Source organism: Oryctolagus cuniculus, chromosome 3 (assembly GCF_964237555.1).
Source record: "Oryctolagus cuniculus chromosome 3, mOryCun1.1, whole genome shotgun sequence".
In the NCBI taxonomy this organism is placed as follows: Eukaryota; Metazoa; Chordata; class Mammalia; order Lagomorpha; family Leporidae; genus Oryctolagus; species Oryctolagus cuniculus.
In genome coordinates this window covers 38,692,837-38,715,458 of record NC_091434.1, presented here as the reverse complement: position 1 = coordinate 38,715,458, position 22,622 = coordinate 38,692,837, and the positions used below count along the sequence as shown (strand labels likewise).

At 44.6% G+C, this 22,622-nt stretch overlaps 1 protein-coding gene and 1 pseudogene across 4 annotated transcripts in view; both read left to right on the top strand.

The window, feature by feature from the left end:
- Positions 1 to 22,622, top strand: part of CASP8 (caspase 8) — a 67,732-nt gene that overhangs the window by 23,698 nt on the left and 21,412 nt on the right. The window contains exon 1 of one of the 4 annotated variants that reach the window (XM_051849295.2): positions 929 to 1,327. The exons of 1 other annotated variant lie outside the window; for it this stretch is intronic. The gene's annotated coding sequence lies outside the window, so the exon portion shown is untranslated. Of the gene's footprint in view, positions 1 to 928; positions 1,328 to 4,149; positions 4,393 to 22,622 lie in introns of those variants that run through there. 2 more of the 4 variants (XM_051849297.2, XM_051849296.2) reach the window with 2 other exon arrangements.
- On the top strand, positions 17,899 to 21,631 carry LOC127491719 (ubiquitin carboxyl-terminal hydrolase MINDY-2 pseudogene; annotated as a pseudogene).

Here is a 22,622-nt window from a genome sequence, read left to right as displayed (position 1 = left end):
GACAGGTGTTAGCTCGAGCTGTTTGAAGCCAGCTCCTTTAATGTTGGTGACTGAGAAGCCTAGATTCTTCTGACGGCTGTGCAGGGTCACTCTATCTTAGTTTAAATTTGTTGCCCCTCCAGCAAATATTGGCTCATTCCAAATCCTGAGTGTTTCGGGATCCTTCTAACACTTAGGATTTGGGCTAGTACATCATGGTGAAGAAAAATCCTTGTCTTTGACCCCTGAAGGACTGAATTTGTATCCTTGTGACTATTTGAACCTCTGTTTTCTGGTCCATAATGTGGGGGAACAAAACGAGAGAATTAGAGAGAGTTCATGTAAAAGTGAAACATGTGGTTATTGTGTTGTTGTTGGTGTTTGGGTTATAAAATGTATCAGATGTGAGAACCAAGGGGTAAAAAACCCTAAAAAAATTCAACCGGGGAAGAGATCGAAAGTGCTGAGGAGGTGGCCCTGGGTTCCGAGAGGGCCCAGGGTCCCCCGAGGCCCAGCGCTGCAGATGAGACACTGCTTACTACCAAACCCAAGAATGTGGCCGGGGCCAAGGACTCATCTGCTGGTCAGGGTTTGGCCAGAGCGCCTTCTCCTTTTTTCTCACTATGTCCCCGCAGCTCAGCCGCAGGCCAGCTTTGCCCTAAGAAGAGTCCCTCAGCTATGATCCGTGCCGCTGTCTGAAGTTGGAGCACAGCCCAGGGGGAAAATTCCTGTCCCTAGAAGCCCCGGCCAGGAAGAACGGGCATTTGCCTGGCCACACACTGGTTACTCATGCTCCATGGAGTCGGCTTTCCAGTAAAGCATGTCCCTGGCTTGCATTTGCACATGGCTGAATTGCGCCTCCTCGCCTACAAGTGGTTGGAGCTTGGGAATCTGTGCCTTTAAATATTAAGCAGTTTTTGTTAGAGTGAGTCATCTCGCTTTTCCTATTGTAGGAGAAAATTTCCTCTTTGATTTGTTCTGTTGAAGATTTTTCTTTCTCTCTCGCTGAACACCCGATCTGCCCGGCTGCTGGTGGGAAGCGTGTTCCCAGGCTGTCTTTGGTGGGTTTTGCAAAGCCCCGCTGCAGTTGTTAGTACGTGGTGGCCATGGAAGACAGAGAAACAGGAAGTGAGGGAGGCCGCCGAGGGAAGCTGAAGAGCATGCGGCGAGCGATGGAAAGTAAAAGCAAGTCGCTCCCCTGAGGGGTTTCCCTCCCTCGCTGCCCCCCACCTCCCCAGAGCACTGTGTTTCTGGGCTGTTCTCCAGCCTGGACAAGTCTTAGGAATCCGCGCTTGTGGAATCGGGCACGGTAGGGGACTGGGTGACGGTGCCTGGAGAAGGTAACGAGGTGAGTGCCATGGTGCAGAGCTGGCTTCATCCACAGGGACCCGTGAGGACACCCCATTGTTGACTTCGCTGCTCCCCTTGCCCAACTGGGGACAAGCGCGGGTCCTGCCAGGCCCAGCTCTCTCTGAACCACAGCCCCCAGCTCCCACTGGCTTTTCAGTTTGAGGAACCCCACTGTTCCTCTGCCACACTTCTGTCCTCAGGGTCCCCCAGCCTCAAGCATGCAGGACCTGTGTGGAGATTCCAGAAAACTCCATGCATCTGCTTGTGTCCATTTGTGTTCTCATTGTCCTTAGGGCAGAGGCTGAGTTCAATGTTCCCTGCTCTTCGTGGATCCTTTTATCTTCTCACTCCCAGCCCCACTCCTTACTTCTCCCTGGCTCCCCAAAGTCAATTTCTTAATGCTTCTGATTCATATCCCCGAATTTTTCTGTCTAGGCTAAATGTGGGTTTTTGTGAATACATTATTATCTTTTAAAATATTTATTTGCAAGACAGAGTTACAGAGAGAGGTAGAGGCAGAAAGAAAGAGAGAGAGAGAGGTCTTCTCTCTGCTGGTTCACTTCCCAAATGACTGCAACCACCGAAGCTGCACCGATCCGAAGCCAGGAGCCAGGAGCTTCTTCTGGGTCTCCCACGCGGGTGCAGGGGCTGAAGCACTTGGGCCATCTTCTGCTACCTTCCTAGGCATACTAGCCAGAAGCTGGACCGGAAGTGGAGTAGCCAGGATTCGAACCAGCATCCAAATGGGATGATGGTGCTGCAGGCCAGGGCTTTATCCAGCTGTGTCATGGTGCCAGCTCCATGAAAGCATTATTTTTAAACTCTGTGATCTTTGGCAAGTGAGTCATTCCTCTGTGCCTGTTTCCTCATCATTCAATGGAGTTAATAATGCTTGGGAGGTGATGGTCAAGGTTGAAGGAAATGATATCTGTGAAGCACTCACAACAATGCCAGGCCCTTCAAAATGCCCAGGAAGCATTAGCAGTTATTGCAGTCACGCCATTTCTATTTTATTTTGCTTATTCTGTTCCCTGCCTTTTTTTTTTTTTAAGAAAAATGTGTTCCCTTTTAAAGGTTTATTTATTTATTTGAAAGGCAGGGTTACAGAGAGGGGCAAGAGAGAGACAGAGAGAGAGAGAGATCTTACATCCACTGATTGACTCCCCCGATAGTTGCAACGGCCAGCGCTAAGCCAGGCTGAAACCAAGAGCCAGGAGCTTCATCTGGGTCTCCCATATGGGTGGCAGAGGCTCAAGCACTTGGGCCATCATCTGCTGCTTTTCCTAGGTGCATTAGTGGGGAGCTGGGTTGAAAGTGGAGCAGCTGGGACAAGAACAGGCATCCATATGGGATGCCAGTGTTGCAGGTGACAGTTCATCCTGCTAAATCCATACCACCCACGGCTTGCTTGCTTGCTTGCTTTTATTAAAGTAAGCCCATGGTTTTTAGGTTCTATCTGCTTGGCCAGGTTGCAGTTTCTACACACAGCATGGTGTTGCAAGATGTGTAGTCTCTACAAATCCTGTCTGAGGGTGGCACAAGAACTTGGCGAGTTTGTGGACCTAGAGCGTTTCTGGTTGTGGCGTCTGTGGATACTTGGGCAGCAGGTCCCATCAGCTTGCGTCCACTCCGTGAGACTTTGTGGCCCTATGTCCTTGTCAATCCCAAACTGCCTGAGAGGGATAAAAGAGTGACCTGGGGCTTTCCATTGTAATGTTGAGCCTCTCTTACTTACACTAGAACTATTTGAGTATCTCTGTCAGGGAACGCCATGATCACAGCCATTGCCCGCCTACAGGGTTCCTTTTTCTTGTTAGCTGGAGGCAATCTTTGCGTGTTCTGGATATTGCTGCTCTCCTGACAGGTCCTGGGGACACAGCACTGAAAGACGCAGACCCTGTCCTCAAGGTGTCCACAGCCTAGGACAGGGAGGGGTTACATGACAGGGGTCCCCTGCTGGGGCCGAGGCCCTGTGGGATGCTGGGAAGTCAGGGGAGGCAGAGCACTCTCCCTGGGGTGGAGTGCTACTACCGGCACTTCCTTCTGCCACGGTGCTCCCGCTCGGACTTTCCTGGGCAGAATCAGGTGTCAGCTGCGGGCACTGATGTGAGCTCACCTTCACCGAGCCCTGTACAGGCAAAGAGGCACTGGCACAAGCCTCAGTCAGTCTGCTCAGGCGTAAGACGAGACCCTCCCTCCGAGGGAGGCTTACCTTCCCCTGGGGGAAAGCTGAAAGATGGTTTCAAGAAGAGAGGTGCTTGGTTGTCTTTTCCCCAGAAAACCCTGCAACGCACACCATGAAGGCAGGGTTCGTGCGTGTTTTGCTCACTGTCACTGTCTCAGGGCCCAGCGCGGTCACCACCTCAGGATTTGCATCTTTCGTGAGATTGGGTTGGGTTTTAGGAGGAAGAAAATTTGATTTCAGAGCTTTCTGGGTGGCTGAGGGTGGGACCTGGGTCAGAGGGGCCACACAAGGCATCTTGGGTAAACCAGAGAGGTGTGAGCCGTGGGAGGTGGCAGATCCTCTGAGAACCCTGAGGAAGGCCCAGCGGCCCCCGCGTCACAAGGCCTCTCAGAGAGGCCCAGCCACTGTTTCCCGAAGGCAAGCATCGAGGGCTTCATGATGAACCCAGAAAGATCTTTGCAATCTTGGCATATTGGAAAGAAAGTGGTGGTAGGGAGCATCCAGCCTAGCTTGCTCCTTTTGGAGGGAGAAAAAGAGGCCTCAAAGGCACGGTGACTCAGCCGAAGTCATGAGCCCGGAGCCCAAGCTCACGGTGCCCAGGATCCCGCCCCGGGCTCAGCCACACCTTCCGGCTGCCCCCAGTTCCTGGCGGCTCTAGAAGAAACCTCTGCTGTTCAGAGTGCTCAGAGGCCGGTCTTCCTCCTGTTGCCCTAGTGCTTGTGACTCAGGAGTTTCGAAAACAGGAAGTACAGCAGGCTGTGCCTTCGCTTCTTCATTTGGGCTTCTGCTCTTGTCTTGCGAGCACAGACGGCTCAGGGAGAAGAGGCCGGCGCTCCGGGTGCTGCCATCGCGCGGGCTCCAGGACTTGGCTTGGTAAGGTCAGCTGGGCCTTTGGGGAGGACGGCCTCTGATTCTAGCATCTTCCAGGCTGCTGAGGGGGGAATCTGGGAGCCTTGGGGCCGTGAACTTGATCCTTGTGTTTGGGGGTAGAGGAGGGAACCATAATTGTCTGTCGGAGCCAGCAGGCCCTCAGAGAGCTTGCGGGGCGGGGGGGGGGGGGGGGCGGTAGTTTCCAGCCATTATTGACATGCTCCAGCGATAGTTGTCTTGACAAAGGCCTCAGCCTTACCCTAGCCCAACTTGTCTCAGACTACAAAGCAAAATTTAGATGGCAATTGAATTTGCAGTTACAACTGCTTACCGCCAACACACATCCACTGATATAAATACACACACAAGCACGCATGCACGCGCGCACTCTTAGGCACCAGAAGACAACATACTAGGAAGCACAGAGGGAGTGATCTGTTCTCATGGGGTTAAGCATTGGTAGGTGAAGTCGTGCACTTCATTCATTTTGAGAATGACGGGATTAGCTACATGTTCAGCTGAGGTTCCGCCACCTTGACTGGGTTGTTTGCATACGCTGGCTGCGGGGCTTTGCTGTGAAACGTGTTTGTGTGTGGAATGGACATCTGGAAGGTTCTGGGGGAGACTACAGTCTGTAGCCAGCCTGTACTGGAAAGAACAACAGTCTGTGGGTCAGGGGTCTGGGGCTGAGCGTGGCTTCCAGGTATGAGGACACTCCAAGGAGTTTGTGGAGGACAGAATAAAAAGATGTTTATTTTGGTGCAAAAAGTGTCTGAAATCCAAGCACATTTTTTCATAATAGAAACTTTCATGCACTTTTTAAAGACCCCACACCCTCTAAGGCTTGCGTGGGATGCAGATTGTCGTCTCAGAAGGTTGGTACAGATTTTGTTTGGGTCTCACTGCCCTGGCCCCGTCTTGGAGTAGGAACTCCTATTTCTGACGGAGCTAGGTGGCTGCCAGGTCACTTCTCCCGTGATTGATTGTGACTGGAGGAAACTTATTTGCCGTCGGATTGTGCTTACAAAGGCAGTGATCTGGAACGAGAAGCCGAGGATTTCATTCTCACTCGAGGGTTTGCTTAGGCTCTGCCCTGCTGTTACGAGGGATTTGTTAAGAACTCTGGCTTTTGCGGTTTGATTTATCTATTTTTCATCTCTTATGACTTTTCACAATTCTAATCTGTAAATATACTGTGACTATATGTCTTTTTTTTTTTTTTTTTTTTTTTTTTTTTTTTTTTTTTTGACAGGCAGAGTGGACAGTGAGAGAGAGAGACAGAGAGAAAGGTCTTCCTTTTGCCGTTGGTTCACCCTCCAATGGCCGCCGGGGCCGGCGCGCTGCGGCCGGCGCACCGCGCTGATCCGATGGCAGGAGCCAGGAGCCAGGTGCTTTTCCTGGTCTCCCATGGGGTGCAGGGCCCAAGCACCTGGGCCATCCTCCACTGCACTCCCTGGCCACAGCAGAGAGCTGGCCTGGAAGAGGGGCAACCGGGACAGAATCCGGCGCCCTGACCGGGACTAGAACCCGGTGTGCCGGCGCCGCAAGGCGGAGGATTAGCCTAGTGAGCCGCGGCGCCGGCCTGACTATATGTCTTTTTTCATTGGCTTCTCTCACTGCCTTTTTAGCTGTAGTTAGTCTAAATCTTTACAGAATTTGTTACTGTAGCCCTTCAATGAGATACCTAAATCTGAGCTTGACCCTCTGTCTTGCTTGTTGCTAGTTGGTCAATTTCTGCAGAATTTCCGCAGTAGTAAGGTGGAGACAAATGAGAGCAATTTCTTTGGAAGCTTGTAGAAAAATGGAACGAGAGAGATATTTGTGGGGGGCAGACATTTGGCATAGTGGTTTAGATGCTGCTTGGGTTGCCTACTAGAAATACAATTTCTAGGAAATTTAAGAAAATAATCAGAGATGTACTGGGAGATTTGCATTTTAAGATCATCTTAAATGTCATAAGGGGCTGGTTATATAAATCATGAACAGTCTGTATGATTAGACAGACAAACTATTTGGCACAAAAGACGGTGAGATATAATTAGGTACTTACTTTGAAGAGTGGAATTACAGATGCTTTTTATTTTCCTTTGGATCTTTTCTATACTTTCTAAAACAATTGTTATCAGCATTGTTGTCAGAAAAAATATTGTGGAAGGAAAAAACGAGATCCTGCTTTCATTTGATTCTTAGGTTGATTTTTTTCTGTAAAACAAGCTTTTAATAGAGATTAGAACTGATTTAAAATTTGGAGGAGAGTTGATCTAAAGCTGTTCAGTTGAGGCTGCTAAACAGGGCTGGACCTACTTGTTCAGTCTTCTCAGCATGACACCGAACATGAGTCTTTAAATAGAGATTTTAATTGAGCTTTGTGCACATTTAGAATAAGTAACAGGTCCATGCACATGGTAAAGATTCAAACCGTACAAAGAGTGCAAAAGAAAATCAAGTCTCACTTTCACCTTAACCCTAGGCCTCCCCACATCCACGCCTAGGCTGCGGTTCGCTGGCCCTAGCAGCTTTCTGTGTGTTTTTGTAAATTCTTTTGTGAATACGCAAATGGGCACAATTACTATAGCGCACACACAGCCAGCCGCTCGGAGCTTCTCATTCCATTAGTATGCTGACGAGTTTAACTCTTCTCACACTAATTCACAGTTTCTGATTTTTTCTTATTTCAAGCAATGCTGCCGTGAATAGCCTTTGACATGTTTTTGAATACACTTACGTGTAAGCAAATGTAGGAAGAGCTTCCAGAAGTTAAATTGGCAGATCGAAGTGTGTGTGCATTTTATATTTTGGCAAAGATGACCGAATTACCCACTGATCTTTTTTTATTTGCACCATCTTACAGCACCGTGTACTGCGATTTTTATACTGTGCTAATAGGGTTAGCTGAAAAACAAGCTTTTGTTATACTTTCAGTTTTCTTTTATCTTTTTGTAAGTGAAGTTGGACATCTTTTCAAATGTTTGAAGTATAAAGCACTGATACTTTTCTCTGAACTCTCTGCATGTGCTCCCTACTGTTGTGCAGTGGCTTACTGCTGTTCTTTCTTTTAAAAACAGAATAACAGGAACCCTACTTTAAATAAATTAGCCTGCCCCCTCCGTTTAATTTTTTTTTAAAGATTTATTTATTTGTTTGAAAGTCAGAGTTACACAGAGAGCGGAGAGGTAGAGAGAGAGAGGGGTTTTCCATCCGATGGTTCACTCCCCAATTACCACAACGGCCGGAGCTGCGCCGATCCGGAGCCAGGAGCTTCTTCCGGGTCTCCCACGTGGGTGCAGGGGCCCAAGGACTTGGGCCATCTTGCACTGCTTTCCCAGGCCATAGCAGAGAGCTGGATTGGAAGTGGAGCAGCCGGGTCTCGAACCAGCACCCATATGGGATGCCGGCACTTCAGGCCACAGCATCAGGCCCCTGCCCCCTCCATTTAAAAACTTCTAGATGTTTTTTTTTTTTTCCCCCAGTACAACATCTATCCATTTCAAATGTTTGTTTTTTATTTTTATTTTTTTGCAGAATACAGGGGTACTTTAAAAAGTACATGGGAAATATTAAAAGTTAAGTTTATTTTGGTGCAAAATGCCTTGAAATTTATACATGATTTTTTTCATTGTACACATTGTCCATGAACTTTTTGAAGACCCTTCATATTGTAGTTACTGTTTAAGGAAATGTATTCATCTTTTCTGTAATGACTTCCAGATTATCTAGGTATTTAGAAAAGTTCTTCACTATCGCAGGATTATTTTTTAAAATTCTGTTTCTTTCCTTAGTACTTTAAGACTTAAATCCCTAACTCACCTGCACATTGTTTTAATGTAAGGAGTTCAGTTCGGCTCTGTTTCGGTTTGTTCTACAAAATCTGCCCAGTGGCTGTCCTATCAAGGTTGAACAAGCCACCTCAATCAAGGAAAAGAATGCTTTTTGTGGAGTGTTTGGTTTGGCCAATTTTCATCGCTAACTTGGTCATTTTTCATTAACTTGGATTGCATAATTTATGCTTTTTTGAAATCTATTATGCTTTTTGTGGTCAGTTTTTCTGTATAACTCATGTATGTGCGAAAGGATGTGTGTTTTCTACTGAGAGCCAATGCCTGTTATGGCATGTCAGGTGGGTTCTTCAAACCCTCACTAGTTCTCCTATTTAGTTCACCAGATTTTTTTGGTTTTTAAGAAAGATGTGTTAAAGTTTCTGTTTTTTTTTTTTTTTTTGGAAAAATAAGCTTTTATTTTTCTCAAATTATTTTTTTTGCATTTATTTATCTATTTTTGCTTTTAGTTTTATTTGAAAGACAGAGTGACTGGCAGTGAAGGGAGAGAAAGAGAGAGAGAGAGCACTATCATTCACTTCCTGATTCACTCCTCAAATGGCCACAATAGCCTAACCAGGGCTAAGCCAAAGCCAGGAGCCAGGAACTCATCTCCCACGTGGGTGGCAGGGCCCAAGCACATGGGCCGTCTTCCACTAGTTTCCCAGGCACATTAGCAGGGAGTGGGATAGGAAACAGAGCAGCTGGGATTTGAACTTGCTCTCCAATATGGGATGCCGGAGTCATGAGCAGTGGATTAACTCACTGCACCACAATGTCAGCCACCCTTCCCCCTACAAAGCTATTTTTAAGGCTGGGATTCCAATAAGTTGTTTCTCTCAAGAACACAGATGTGGTTGCTTCATGCTTTTGCAGTGTGGTCTCTGTACCTGGTATAGGAGGAAACGCCCTGCCTTGCACTTCCCTCTGAGCCCCATGTCCTGCCTGCCCTGCTCACTTTCTCACTTGGTGTTAGACACAAGAATGCTCCCACACTAGCACTGTGACTCATTTGTTTACCCAGAGAATGCCTATATATGTCCTTAACACATTATAGAAAAATACACACACACCCCCATTTACCCCCAGTTCCTGTTGTTACTGTTTGTTCTCCAGCCCCTAGAGAGAATAACATCTTAAGTTTAGTATGTCTTTCCAGAACCTTCCTACTATTTTCCCCCTGCTTTTACCGGTACGTGTACAGCTTCTAAAGATCTACTGCTCTGCTTTCAATATTTTAAAACAGTGGAGGACAAGACTGTTTGTTATGACTTGCTTTTCTCACCTGTTCAACAGCCTTGGATGTCTATCCATTTTTGTTTCACAGATGGAACTGCGTATTATGCGGTAGCGTGTCTCTGCCTTGGTGGAGGTGCGCATGCTTCTATTATAGGGCATTTGGGTGCATCTAGGTGTCCAGGGTCACACAGAATGCTGTGTTGTGTGTGTTTCCATAACTGTCTATTGACTATTTTAAGGAAGAGGGTTACTGGTTTTTGTTGCTTTGTAGGCACAGACATTTTTGTTATTGTTGTGTTCTGAGCTTGTGCTGTGAAGCACTAATCAGATATTTAATGTATTTTTTTTGAGGTTTTTTTTTTAACTTTTATTTAATGAATATAAATTTACAAAGTACGGCTTATGGATTACAATGGCTTCCCCCCCATAACGTCCCTCCCACCCGCAATCCTTCCCTTTCCCATTCCCTCTCCCCTTCCATTCACATGAGGATTCATTTTCAATTCTCTTTATATACAGAAGATCAGTTTAGCATACATTAAGTAAAGATTTCAACAGTTTGCTCCCACACAGAAACATAAAGTGAAAAATAATAGATGATTTTTTAAATGATGATGAAATCAGATCAGACCTATTGTCATGTTTAATCCCACTGAGAGTCAAGTTGGGAATTGCTAATTTCTTCTCTTTTTTTTTTTAACAGAAGATCAGTTTAGTATACATTAAGTAAAGATTTCAACAGTTTGCACCCCCATAGAAACACAAAGTGAAATATACTGTTTGAGTACTCGTTATAGCATTAAGCCTCAATGTACAGCACATTAAGGACAGAGATCCTACATGAGTAGTAAGTGCACAGTGACTCCTGTTGTTGACTTTACAAATTGACACTCCTGTGTATGGCATCAGTAATCTCCCTATGCACCAGTCATGAGTTTCCAAGGCTATGGAAGCCCCTTGAGTTCTCCGACTCTTATCTTGTTTAGACAAGGTCATAGTCAAAGTGGAGGTTCTCTCCTCCCTTCAGAGAAAGGTACCTCCTTCTTTGAAGACCTGTTCTTTCCACTGGGATCTCACTCACAGAGATCTTTCATTTAGTTTTTTTTTTTTTTTTTTTTTTTTTTTTGCCAGAGTGTCTTGGCTTTCCATGCCTGAAATACTCTCATGGGCTTTTCAGCCAGATCCGAATGCCTTTAGGGCTGATTCTGAGGCCAGAGTGCTGTTTAGGACATCTGCCATTCTATGAGTCTGCTGAGTATCTCGCTTCCCATGTTGGATCACTCTCCCCTTTATTTATTCTATCGGTTAGTATTAGCAGGTACTAGACTTGTTTATGTGCTCCCTTTGACTCTTAGTCCTGTCATTATGATCAATTGTGAACTGAAATTGATCACTTGGACTAGTGAGATGGCATTGGTACATGCCACCTTGATGGGATTAAATTGGAGTCCCCTGGTATGTTTCTAACTCTACCATTTGGGGCAAGTCAGCTTGAGCATGTCCCAAATTGTACATCTCTTCCCTCTCTTATTCCCACTCTTATGTTTAACAGGGATCACATTTCAGTTAAATTTCAACACTTAAGAATAACTGTGTATTAATTACAGAATTAAACCAGTCATATTAAGTAGAACAGACAAAAAAAAACTACTAAGAGGGATAATGTATTAAGTTGTTCATTAACAGTCAGGGCTATGCTGATCCAGTCACCATTTCTCATAGTGTCCATTTCACTTCAACAGGTTTCCTTTTTGGTGTTCAGTCAGTTGTCACCGATCAGGGAGAACATATGGTATTTGTCCCTTTGGGACTGGCTTATTTCACTCAGCATGATGTGTTCCAGATTCCTCCATTTTGTTGCAAATGACTGGATTTCATTGTTTCTTACTGCGGTATAGTATTCTAAAGAGTACATATCCCATAATTTCTTTATCCAGTCTACCGTTGATGGGCATTTAGGTTGGTTCCAGGTCTTGGCTATTGTGAATTGTGCTGCAATAAACATTAGGGTGCAGACAGCTTTTTTGTTTGCCAATTTAAATTCCTTTGGGTAAATTCCAAGGAGTGGGATGGCTGGGTCCAACGGTAGGTTTATATTCAGGTTTCTGAGGAATCTCCAGACTGACTTCCATAGTGGCTTGACCAGTTTGCATTCCCACCAACAGTGGGTTAGTGTCCCTTTTTCCCCACATCCTCGCCAGCATCTGTTGTTGGTAGATTTCTGAATGTGAGCCATTCTAACCGGGGTGAGGTGAAACCTCATTGTGGTTTTGATTTGCATTTCCCTGATTGCTAGTGACCTTGAACATTTTTTCATGTGCCTGTTGGCCATTTGGATTTCCTCTTTTGAAAAATGTCTATTGAGGTCCTTGGCCCATCTCTTAAGTGGGTTGTTGGTTTTGTTTTTGTGGAGTTTCTTGATCTCTTTGTAGATTCTGGTTATTAACCCTTTATCTGTTGCATAGTTTGCAAATATTTTTTCCCATTCTGTCGGTTGTCTCTTCACTCTCCTGACTGTTTCTTTTGCAGTACAGAAGCTTCTCAATTTGAGGCAATCCCAATAGTTGATTTTGGCTTTGACTGCCTGTGCCTCCCGGGTCTTTTCCAGAAATTCTTTGCCTGTGCCAATATCTTGAAGGGTTTCTCCAATGTTCTCTAATAACTTGATGGTGTCAGGTCTTAGATTTAGGTCTTTAATCCATGTTGAGTAGATTTTTGTGTAAGGTGTAAGGTAGGGGTCTTGCTTCATGCTTCTGTACATGGAAATCCAGTTTTCCCAGCACCATTTATTGAATAGACTGTCCTTGCTCCAGGAATTGGTTTTAGATCCTTGATCAAATATAAGTTGGCTGTAGATGTTTGGGTTGATTTCTGGTGTTTCTATTCTGTTCCATTGGTCTATCCATCTGTTTCTGTACCAGTACCATGCTGTTTTGATTACAACTGCCCTGTCGTATGTCCTGAAATCTGGTATTGTGATGCCTCCGGCTTTGTTTTTGTTGTACAAGATTGCTTTAGCTATTCGAGGTCTCTTGTGCCTCCATATAAATTTCAGCACCATTTATCCAGATCAGAGAAGAAGGTCTTCGGTATCTTGATTGGTATTGCATTGAATCTATAAATTGCTTTTGGGAGAATGGACATTTTGATGATATTGATTCTTCCAATCCATGAGCATGGAAGATTTTTCCATTTCTTGGTATCCTCTTCTATTTCTTTCTTTAAGGTTTTGTAATTCTCATCGTAGAGATCTTTAACGTCCTTGGTTAAGTTTATTCCAAGGTATTTGATTGTTTTTGTAGCTATTGTGAATGGGATTGATCTTAGAAGTTCTTCCTCAGCCCTAGCATTGTCTGTGTATACAAAGGCTGTTGATTTTTGTGCATTGATTTTATACCCTGCTACTTTGCCAAAATCTTCTATGAGTTCCAATAGTCTCTTAGTAGAGTTCTTTGGGTCCCCTAAATAAAGAATCATATCATCTGCAAAGAGGGATAGTTTGAGTTCTTCCTTCCCAATTTGTATCCCTTTAATTTCTTTTTCTTGCCTAATAGCTCTGGCTAGAACTTCCAGAACTATATTGAATAGCAGTGGTGAGAGTGGGCATCCCTGTCTGGTACCAGATCTCAGTGGAAATGCTTCCAACTTTTCCCCATTCAATAGGATGTTGGCTGTGGGTTTTTCATAGATTGCTTTGATTGTATTGAGGAATGTTCCTTCCAAACCCAGTTTGCTTAGAGTTTTCATCATGAACGGTGTTGTATTTTATCAAATGCTTTCTCGGCGTCTATTGAGATAATCATATGGTTTTTCTTCTGCAGTCTGTTAATGTGGTGTATTACATTGATTGTTTTGCGCACATTAAACCATCCCTGCATACCAGGGATAAATCCCACTTGATCTGGGTGGATGATCTTTCTGATGTGTTGTTGCATTCTATTGGCAAGAATTTTATTGAGGATTTTTGCATCTATGTTCATCAGGGATATTGGTCTGTAATTCTCTTTCAATGCTGCATCTTTTTCCGGCTTAGGAATTAAGGTGATGCTGGCTTCATAGAAAGAATTTGGGAGGATTCCCTCTTCTTCGATTGTTCTGAATAGTTTGAGAAGAATTGGAGTCAGTTCTTCTTTAAATGTCTGGTAGAATTCAGCAGTGAATCCATCTGGTCCCGGGCTTTTCTTTGTTAGGAAGGCCTTTATTACTGTTTCAATTTCTGTCTCAGTTATGGGTCTGTTTAGGTTTTCGATGTCTTCCTGGTTCAATTTAGGCAGGTTGCATGTGTCCAGGAATCTATCCATTTCTGATAGGTTTCCCTGTTTGCTGGCATACAATTCCTTGTAGTAATTTCTGATGATTCTTTTTATTTCTGTGGTGTCTGTTGTTATGTTTCCTTTTTCATCTCTGATTTTATTGATTTGGGTCTTTTCTCTTCTTTTTTTAGTTAGTTGGGCCAATGGGGTGTCAATTTTGTTTATTTTTTTCAAAAAACCAGCTCCTCGTTTGGCTGATTTTTTGTATTTTTTTTTTTTTTTGGATTCAATCCTGTTGATTTCTTCTCTGATTTTAATTATTTCTCTTCTCCTACTAGATTTGGGTCTAGTTTGCTGTAGGTTTTCTAGATCCTTGAGGTGAATTGAAAGCTCATCTACTTGGTGCCTTTCCAATTTCTTGATGTAGGCACCTATTGATATAAACTTTCCTCTTAACACTGCTTTTGCTGCATCCCATAAGTTTTGGTATGTTGTGCTGTTATCCTCATTTACTTCCAGAAAATTTTTGATTTCTCTTTTAATTTCTTCTATGACCCATTGTTCATTCAGGAGCATGTTGTTCAATCTCCATGTGTTTGTGTATGCTCTAGGGATTCCTGAGTTGCTAATTTCCAACTTCATTCCTTTATGGTCTGAGAAGCTGCATGGTATGATTCTAATTCTTTTGAATTTGCTGAGACTTGCTTTATGGCCTAGTATGTGGTCAATCCTAGAGAAGGTTCCATGTACTGCTGAGAAGAATGTAAAATCTTTAGCTGTAGGCTTGAAAGTTCTGTATATATCTGTTAGATCCATTTGGGCTATAGTGTCGTTTAAATCTACTGTATCTTTGTTGATCTTCTGTCCTGTTGATCTGTCTATTTCTGAGAGTGGAGTATTGAAGTCCCCCAGTACTATTGTATTGGGGTCTAATCTCCCTTTAAGTCCGTTAACAAATCTTTTAGATAAACTGGTGCCCTGTAGTTAGGTGCATATACATTGATAATTGTTATATCTTCTTGTTGTATCGATCCCTTAATCATTATATAGTGACCCTCTTTGTCTCTCTTAACAGTTTTTGTGGTAAAGTTTATGTTGTCCGATATTAAGATGGCTACGCCCACTCTTTTTTCATTTCTGTTGGCATGGGATATCTTTTTCCAGCCTTTCACTTTCAGTCTGTATGGATCTTTGTTGGAAAGATGCATTTCTTGTAAGCAGCAAATAGATGGGTTTTGTTCCTTAACCCAGTCAGCCAATCGGTGTCTTTTAACTGGACAGTTCAGGCCATTAACGTTCAATGTGACTAATGATAAGTGGTGACTTTGCCCTGCCATTTGCCAAAGATAAGTTCTAATATATGCTTTGAATTCCCTGTGATCTTTTGCTGTGAGGTTTGCTTCCTTTATCTTCTTTCATATTGATGACCGTGTTTCTGTGTTTCTGTGTGTAACACATCTTTAAGCATCTTTTGCAGGGCTGGACAAGTGGCAACAAATTCTTTCAATTTCTGTTTGCTATGAAAAGTCTTTATTTCACCTTCATTCACAAATGATAGCTTTGCAGGATATAATATTCTGGGCTGGCAGTTGTTCTCTCTTAGTACCTGGGCTGTATCTCGCCATTCCCTCCTAGCTTGTAGGGTTTCTGATGAGAAGTCAGCTGTGAGTCTGATTGGAGATCCTCTGAGAGTAATTTGACATTTCTCTCTTGCACATTTTAGGATCTTTTCTTTATGTTTCACTGTGGAGAGTTTAATTACAACGTGTCGTGGTGAGGATCTCTTTTGGTCGTGTTTATTAGGGGTTCTGTGAGCTTCCTGTACTAGGATTTCTCTGTCCTTCTCCAAACCTGGGAAATTTTCTGCTAATATCTCACTAAAAAGGCCTTCTAATCCTTTCTCCCTCTCCATGCCTTCAGGTACTCCTAGAACCCGAATGTTGGGTTTTTTAATAGTATCCTGAAGATTCCTGACAATATGTTTTAGATTTCTAATTTCCTCTTCTTTTCTTTGGTCTGACTGTATCCTTTCCTGTTCTCTGTCTTCTAAGTCCGATATTCTCTCTTCTGCTTCACCCATTCTGTTTGTAAGGCTCTCTATTGTGTTTTTCATTTGATCTATTGAATTCTTCACTTCATTATGAATTCTTGTCACTATCACAGTTTCCTGTTGTACTAGTTGTTTTGTTTCATTTTGATTCCTCCTTAATATTTCATTTTCATGAGAGAGATTTTCTATCTTGTCCATTAAGGATTTCTGTAGTTCAAGAATTTGTTTTTGAGAACTTCTTAATGTTCTTATCAATTTTTTGAGATCTGCTTCTTGCATTTCTTCTATGTCATCATCTTCATAATCTTGAATTGGGGTATCTTTTTCATTTGGGGGCGTCATGGTGACTTCCTTGTTTTTATTGCCTCGGTTTTTGCGTTTGTTATTTGGCATATTGGAGATATTTGGTTTCTTCACTGTGGTGCTTTTTCTTGTTATACTATGACTCTAGATTAAGTGGACTGTCTTTTTACAGTGGAGCCTTAGAGGCTTGAGAAGGGTGTGGCCTGAGAGCTCTGTTTGGTGTGCCAAAGGTGACACTCCCAGGTTAGGCGTGATAGATTCTCTCTCTTTCTTTTTTTGATTGAAAAGGGAAGTAGTTCCACACAGCTGAACGAAGTTGGAGGTAGTTAGCAGGCAAATGATATACCCACAGGAGCCAGAGATCGGAAGCTCTTTCCCAAGGACCACACAGGGAATCTGTTCTGCCCTCAGAGTGGGCTCAAATTCTCCTTCAGTCTCCCACTGGGTTGCCAAAGTTACGGAATTGTAGCGTCTCTGGAGAGTGCTCACGTGAATTCCGTGAGTTCTCTCCCCCACCGTCTCTTTTTTCACAGTCTCAGTTCAGTAGCACCACAAATTTACTAGGTCCTAATCTCCTGTTAATTCGCCCCGCCCAGAGTCAGGTTTTTCTGCTAGGCTCAGGGCCGGTGCAGACCTGAGGTCACTCTGCTTATGACGTATGTCCAAGATGGCGCCTGCTCTTTGTCTTGATCGCCCTTGAGAGGTGAGCGGAGAGAGAGAAACCTGTGTCCGTACCAGTCACCTTTTTCCTCTCTCTCTCTCTCACTCTCTTCCAGTTAGCCTGGTGAACTTGCCCCCCCCCCCCCCGGGGGTCGTTCCCTCTAGTCTCCTCTCTCCGCTTGCCTGCCGGTGTCTCGGGCTATTGAGGTTCGGCTCACCTCACGTTCCAGCGCTGGTGTGTTGAGTCTGCCGCTGGTGTCCCGAACTGTGGGCTCCCACGCTCTCCACGCAGGTCCACTGTGAATCACGCATTCCGGAAGAGTTTCTTCTGCTGTTTCCTCCCCTACTCTTCCTTGAACCTGCAGTATCTCCACTTTTATTAAACTGTCTCTCCCCAGACTATCAGTGTGCGCCCTTCCTATTCCACCATCTTGCCCGGGCGTATTTTTTTTTTCTTTAAGATTTGATTTATTTATTTGAGAGGTAGAGTTACAGACAGAGGGAGAGAGACAGAGAGAGGTCTTCCATCCACTGGTTCACTCCCCAAATGGCCTCAACGGCTGGAGCTGCACTGATCCAAAGACAGGAACCAGGCGCTTCCTCCAGGTCTCCCACGTAGGTGCGGGGGCCCATTTTCCACTGCTTTCCCAGGCCATTAGCAGAGAGCTGGATTGGAAGAGGAGCAGCTAAGACAGGAACCGGCACCTGTATGGGACGCCAGTGCCACAGGCAGAAGCTTAGTTCACTACACCACGGCGCCAGCCCCAAAATATCTTTCTTAAGTAAAAGTATTTTCATAACAAATGCTTTTGCAGTGAAAGATCTGCACTCTGTATACTTCATACACCTAATGCAATGTGTGTCCTCTCTGGTCACTGTCCCTCTCAGTGGCCTCCATCAAGAAAACTTGGCTAAATAATAGTGCAAGCTCTAGTTCAAAGGTGGAGAAAGGAGGTTTTGCTTCATAATTCCAGTCCTATCAAATTTTTCTAAAAAAAAAAAAATCAAGGTTATATACAAGATGTGAAAAATATCTCCTAAGGCAATATTCTTTTTATCAGTAAAGACATAAAAAATGGCTGCTACAATCAGGAGGGAGAAAAGGTATTTTTGAAAGCAAAAATAAAGTTTTTCAGAGTCTTTTGGGTTGCTTTTTAAAAAGAACATTAAAACTTACTCTAATGTGCAAATCAAAAATGTTTTATTTTAGCAAGGGTTTAACACAATGCTGACATTACGGCGCAGTGGGTTCAGCCGCTGCTCATGACACCAGCATCCCACATTGGAGTGCAAGGTTGAGTCCTGGCTGCTCTGTTTCTGATCCCACTCCCTGCTAACATGCCTGAGAAAGCAGTGGAAGATGGCCCAAGTGCTTGGGCCCCTGCCACTCACGTGGGATATGAGGGTAGAGTTCCTGGTTCCGGGCTTTGGCCTGGGCCTGACATGGACCTGGGTTTTAATTCACTTGATCACCGCCTCTAAGTGACAGATTCAGGGTTTGTGTTTTCATTCATGAATGGCTGCAGGTTCCCGGTTATTCAAGGTTAGGGAAAGAGCCCAAGGAAACAGCTGGACCGGGCTGCAAAGGAACCACAACTGTTCTCAAATGGTTTTGCAGTTAGCTCTTACACAGGGGCTGCTTAGAACCACCTCCAGGGCCAGCCCCCTTCTGAGTAAGCCTTCAACAAAGACCTGGTCAACTGGAAGGAGTTGGAGAAAGACTGCCTCCACTTGCATTGTCATGCTTTTCAACTGAGGACGTGGGAAAGCTGGGCAGGTGTTAGGAGGGTTCAAGGTCCTAGGTCCTTTGTGTCAGAACCCTGCGGTCAGGGGCTTTCTTCCTTTTGTAGGTTAAAGGCACTTGGCATTCCTTAGTCATTGGTCACCGCTGGCCATGCACTGTGGCTGTTACTCACAGCATCTGTAGCAGATGGGCGCGGGGCCTTGCTCGCTTGCTTGCTGTCAAGCGCTCAGGACCAGCGCTGCTCCCACGGCTGTCAGCAGCGGGAGCAGGGGACAAATCGGTCCAGGTGGTGGAGCCTCTGGGCTCAAGGCAGGAGAAATGCGGGATCCTAACGCTGCTGCCCTGAGATTGGGGTTTCTGCCGACGCTGGCCTCTTCTTTCTTAGCAAGAAACTATGTGAAACAGGACAAAACCTAGCCGGGTTCAAAGGGCCCTCGGATGGGCAGGAGCAGCCTCCTGCAGCTCCGACCCAGCTCGAACTTGAAGGGAGAGCGCTTTGGAGAGCCCTGCGTGGCGAAGGCGCCTTAGGGAGGGCAGCCCAAGGAGACCGCCTCCCCGGAGCCGGCCGAGGCCCGAGACACTGGAGTCGGCACGGATCCCGCCCGCACCTGCGGCTCGGAGAGGGCTCCGCCTGCTCCGAGGGGCCCCCGGCGACCCGAGCCCTCCAGCGCACTCGCCGCCAAGCCTGGACTCGCAGGAGTCGTTCTTGAACTTGCATTCTTCCCCCTGTCGCTCAACAGCAAGGAGGGAGCTGAGAGCAGCGTCCCAGAGGAGAAGGAGGAGATGGAGGGCGCGGCCGTGCTGCCTGGGGCTCTGGTATTGGCGGCCTCCAAGGAGAGCTTCCCGGACAATCTGTGCATCTTACCAAGTGGATCCAGTGGGAGCAGGAGAATGCGCCCATCATCAGGCGCGATGAGAATGGACCCTGCCCTTTCTGGCCGGTCCGCGACATATTGTTTCTGGCTTGGAAGATGGAACTATCACCGATGATGGAAGTCACAACCGTGGAGCAGCTGATGGAATATTTCGGGGATTACACGATGCAAAGCTGAAAGAAATTTTAGAAATTCAACGCTTACATTAAGAACAGAATATGAGTGACACTATAACAATTTTGCAAGCAAACAACAGACATCCTGGATGTAAATGTAGGATTTACTGGTGTTGGCGTATTTGAATATGCACTGGAATGCATGGCATTTGATCTCCTTTGTCCCATGGGTGGTTAGTAGATCCTCAGATTGATGACATTGTAAAAGCTGTTGGTAACCGCAGCTACAACCAGCTAGTGGAGAAGACCATCTCTTGTAAGCGGTCGGACAATAGTGAGCTTGTTGGCAAAGGCTCTGTAGCCAAGCAGTTTCTAAATAATACAGCCACTCAACTGACTTACCTTGGGTTATGTGAACTACCTTCAACGGTTCAGGAAGAAGAACTTGATTCTTTCAGAGTAATCATTTTAGCACCATGACCAAATACAAGGGTCAACTCTATTTGTTGGTAACTGACCAGGGGTTTCTTACTGAAGAAAAAACATGTTTGGGAAAGCCTCACATTGCAGATGGGGATGGAAATTTCTGTGACTCAGAATTTCAGCTGTAGCCTCCTTCTGATCCTGAAACTGTACACAAAGGACCACAAAATCACATGGATCAGGACCACCTTACGGCGTTGTCTCTGCAACAAGAACAGCAGGGCCAAGAGATCAATTGGGAAGAAACCCCAGAAAGAATCAGTGATTTGGAACTAGCAAGGAAACTTGGGAGTTTCTTGGAGAGGAAGAGGATGGGTAGGCTTCTCATCAAGATCAAGATCAAGCAGCACAGCCAACTAGTACCAGCTTCTCCATCAAGTGGAAAACAACATGGAATACTGAGCTCAAACGAAAGGAACCCTGAAAAAGAAAAGGAAAAGGAAAAAAAGCCAGCCGTGTCGTTTTTAACAGGTGTGTTGGATTCTGTTGGAACCACCTGTTTGTCTCGAGAAAGGAAACCACAGGAGGAAAGGAAGAAAACGATAAATACCCACTGTGCCTGATTTCCCAAGGGGTTTTGTTCATGCTTTTCAGGGAAAAGTTGTTACTCTGTTGCAAACTTTCAAGTCGTGCAGCACATTCTTCATGAGCTGGAGTTTCATGTCAGAAGTAGGAAATGCTGTGTGTTGTCACTCACAAAACGACTGCACCTGTAGCCAGACAAGTGAATCACACCATATTTTGTGTCATAGTGACATTCACAACTCATATCAGCTAGCTATTTTGTCTTCTGTTCTAACTATTAATGGAGGTAATAGATTTGGTCTGATTCCTTCCTAAATCTATGTATTAGCATAAGTTTCTGAAATTTTTGATAATAAATGATTGAATCCATGAGCAACCAAGGGTTTAATATAGGAATTTAAAAAGGGGGAAAAAAAAGAAGACAAAAATATAGCAGGATTAAGGAAGTCTTAACTGTATACTGAATAAGTTCAGTCCTTGAGCAGCTTTATTTTTCTTTATTAATGTCCATTTTAGACATTATCTTGAGAACTGATAATGGAGCTTGGATATAATATATATAGAAAACAAAAATTTTTTTTTCCAATAGCAAAAAATTGCATAACACTGATACTTATAATCTAAGAAAATTAGATCTTAATAACTGTGGTGTTGTGAAATTTTGAGGAATCTTGAAATCTTTAATGTCAGTGGGCAAAGTTTATTCATTGACAACATGATCAGTGAGTTTAAGGAGCAAACCACAGTGGATGCGAGGCTTTGTAAATATAAGGATGTAGAAAAGTAGTTGCTTTGATGTCTACCTTTGCCTAAAATTACATGAACCTTAAATTTTAAATCATGTTTATTGCTAGAAAATTAAGTGTAATTATTAAAACCAACAAAAAAGCATACTTCTGAAAGAGATAATCTCCAAGTCCAGTGAAGACATCAATAAGAGTTTGAGTGGCCAGCGCTGTGGCACACTAGGTTAATCCTCCACCTGCGGCGCCAGTATCCCATATGGGCTCCGGGTTCTAGTCCTGGTTGCTCCTCTTCCAGTCCAGCTCTCTGCTATGGCCCGGGAGGGCAGTGGAGGATGGCCCAGGTCCTTGGGCCCTGCACCCACATGGGAGACCTGGAGGAGGCTTCTGGCTCCTGGCTTCAGATCAGCATAGTTCCATCTGTTGCAGCCATTTGGGAAGTGAACCAATGGAAGGAAGACCTCTCTCTCTCTCTCTCTCTCTCTCTCTCTCTCTTTCTCACTGTCTGTAATTCTACCTGTCAAATAAATAAATAAAAATCTAAAAAAAAAAATAAGAGTTTGAGAGAAGGTAAGAATTAGGAGGAATTTGGAAGAACTTATATAAAAGTAATCATGTGTTTTACCTTATGGGAACCAAATAAACTCAAAGCATCTTATAGTGTTTACAGGATTCAGAAAGAATATTTATTTAACTTTATTATGAGGCAACAAATATTTTCCTGTCTTTCTAGGTATTGTTTGGAAAACTATCCTTAATAGTCCTTTGTGTATGACTTAATTTAAAAATTTGTTTTAGCCATTTTTTAAAATATTTATTTATTTCCTTGAAAGAGTTACACAGAGAGAAAAGGAGAGAGAGAGAGATCTTCCATCCGCTGGTTCACTCCCCAACTGGCCGCAGTGGCTAGAGCTGAGCTGATCCAAAGCCAGGAGCCAGAAACTTCTTCCAGATCTCTCATGCCGGTGCAGGGGTCCAAGGACTTGGGCCATCTTCTACTGCTTTCCCAGGCCACAGCAGAGAGTTGGATCAGAAGTGGAACAGCCAGGACTCGAACTCAAACTGGCACCCATATGGGATGCTGGTACTGCAGGCGGCGGCTTTACCCGATCCCTGTTTTAGCCATTTTTAAAAAGACTATTGCTGCTGCAAGTAATTGTATGATTTATATTCCAACTCTTAATAAATTTGTTACTTTTTTTTTTTTTTTTACAGCCAGAGTTAGACAGTGAGAGAGAGAGACAGACAGAGAGAAAGGTCTTCCTTTCCGTTGGTTCATCCCCCAAATGGCTGCTACAGCCGGCATGCTGTGCCGATCCGAAGCCAGGAGCCAGGTGCTTCTCCTGGTCTCCCATGGGGTGCAGGGCCCAAGCACTTGGGCCATCCTCCACTGCACTCCCGGGCCACAGCAGAGAGCTGGCCTGGAAGAGGG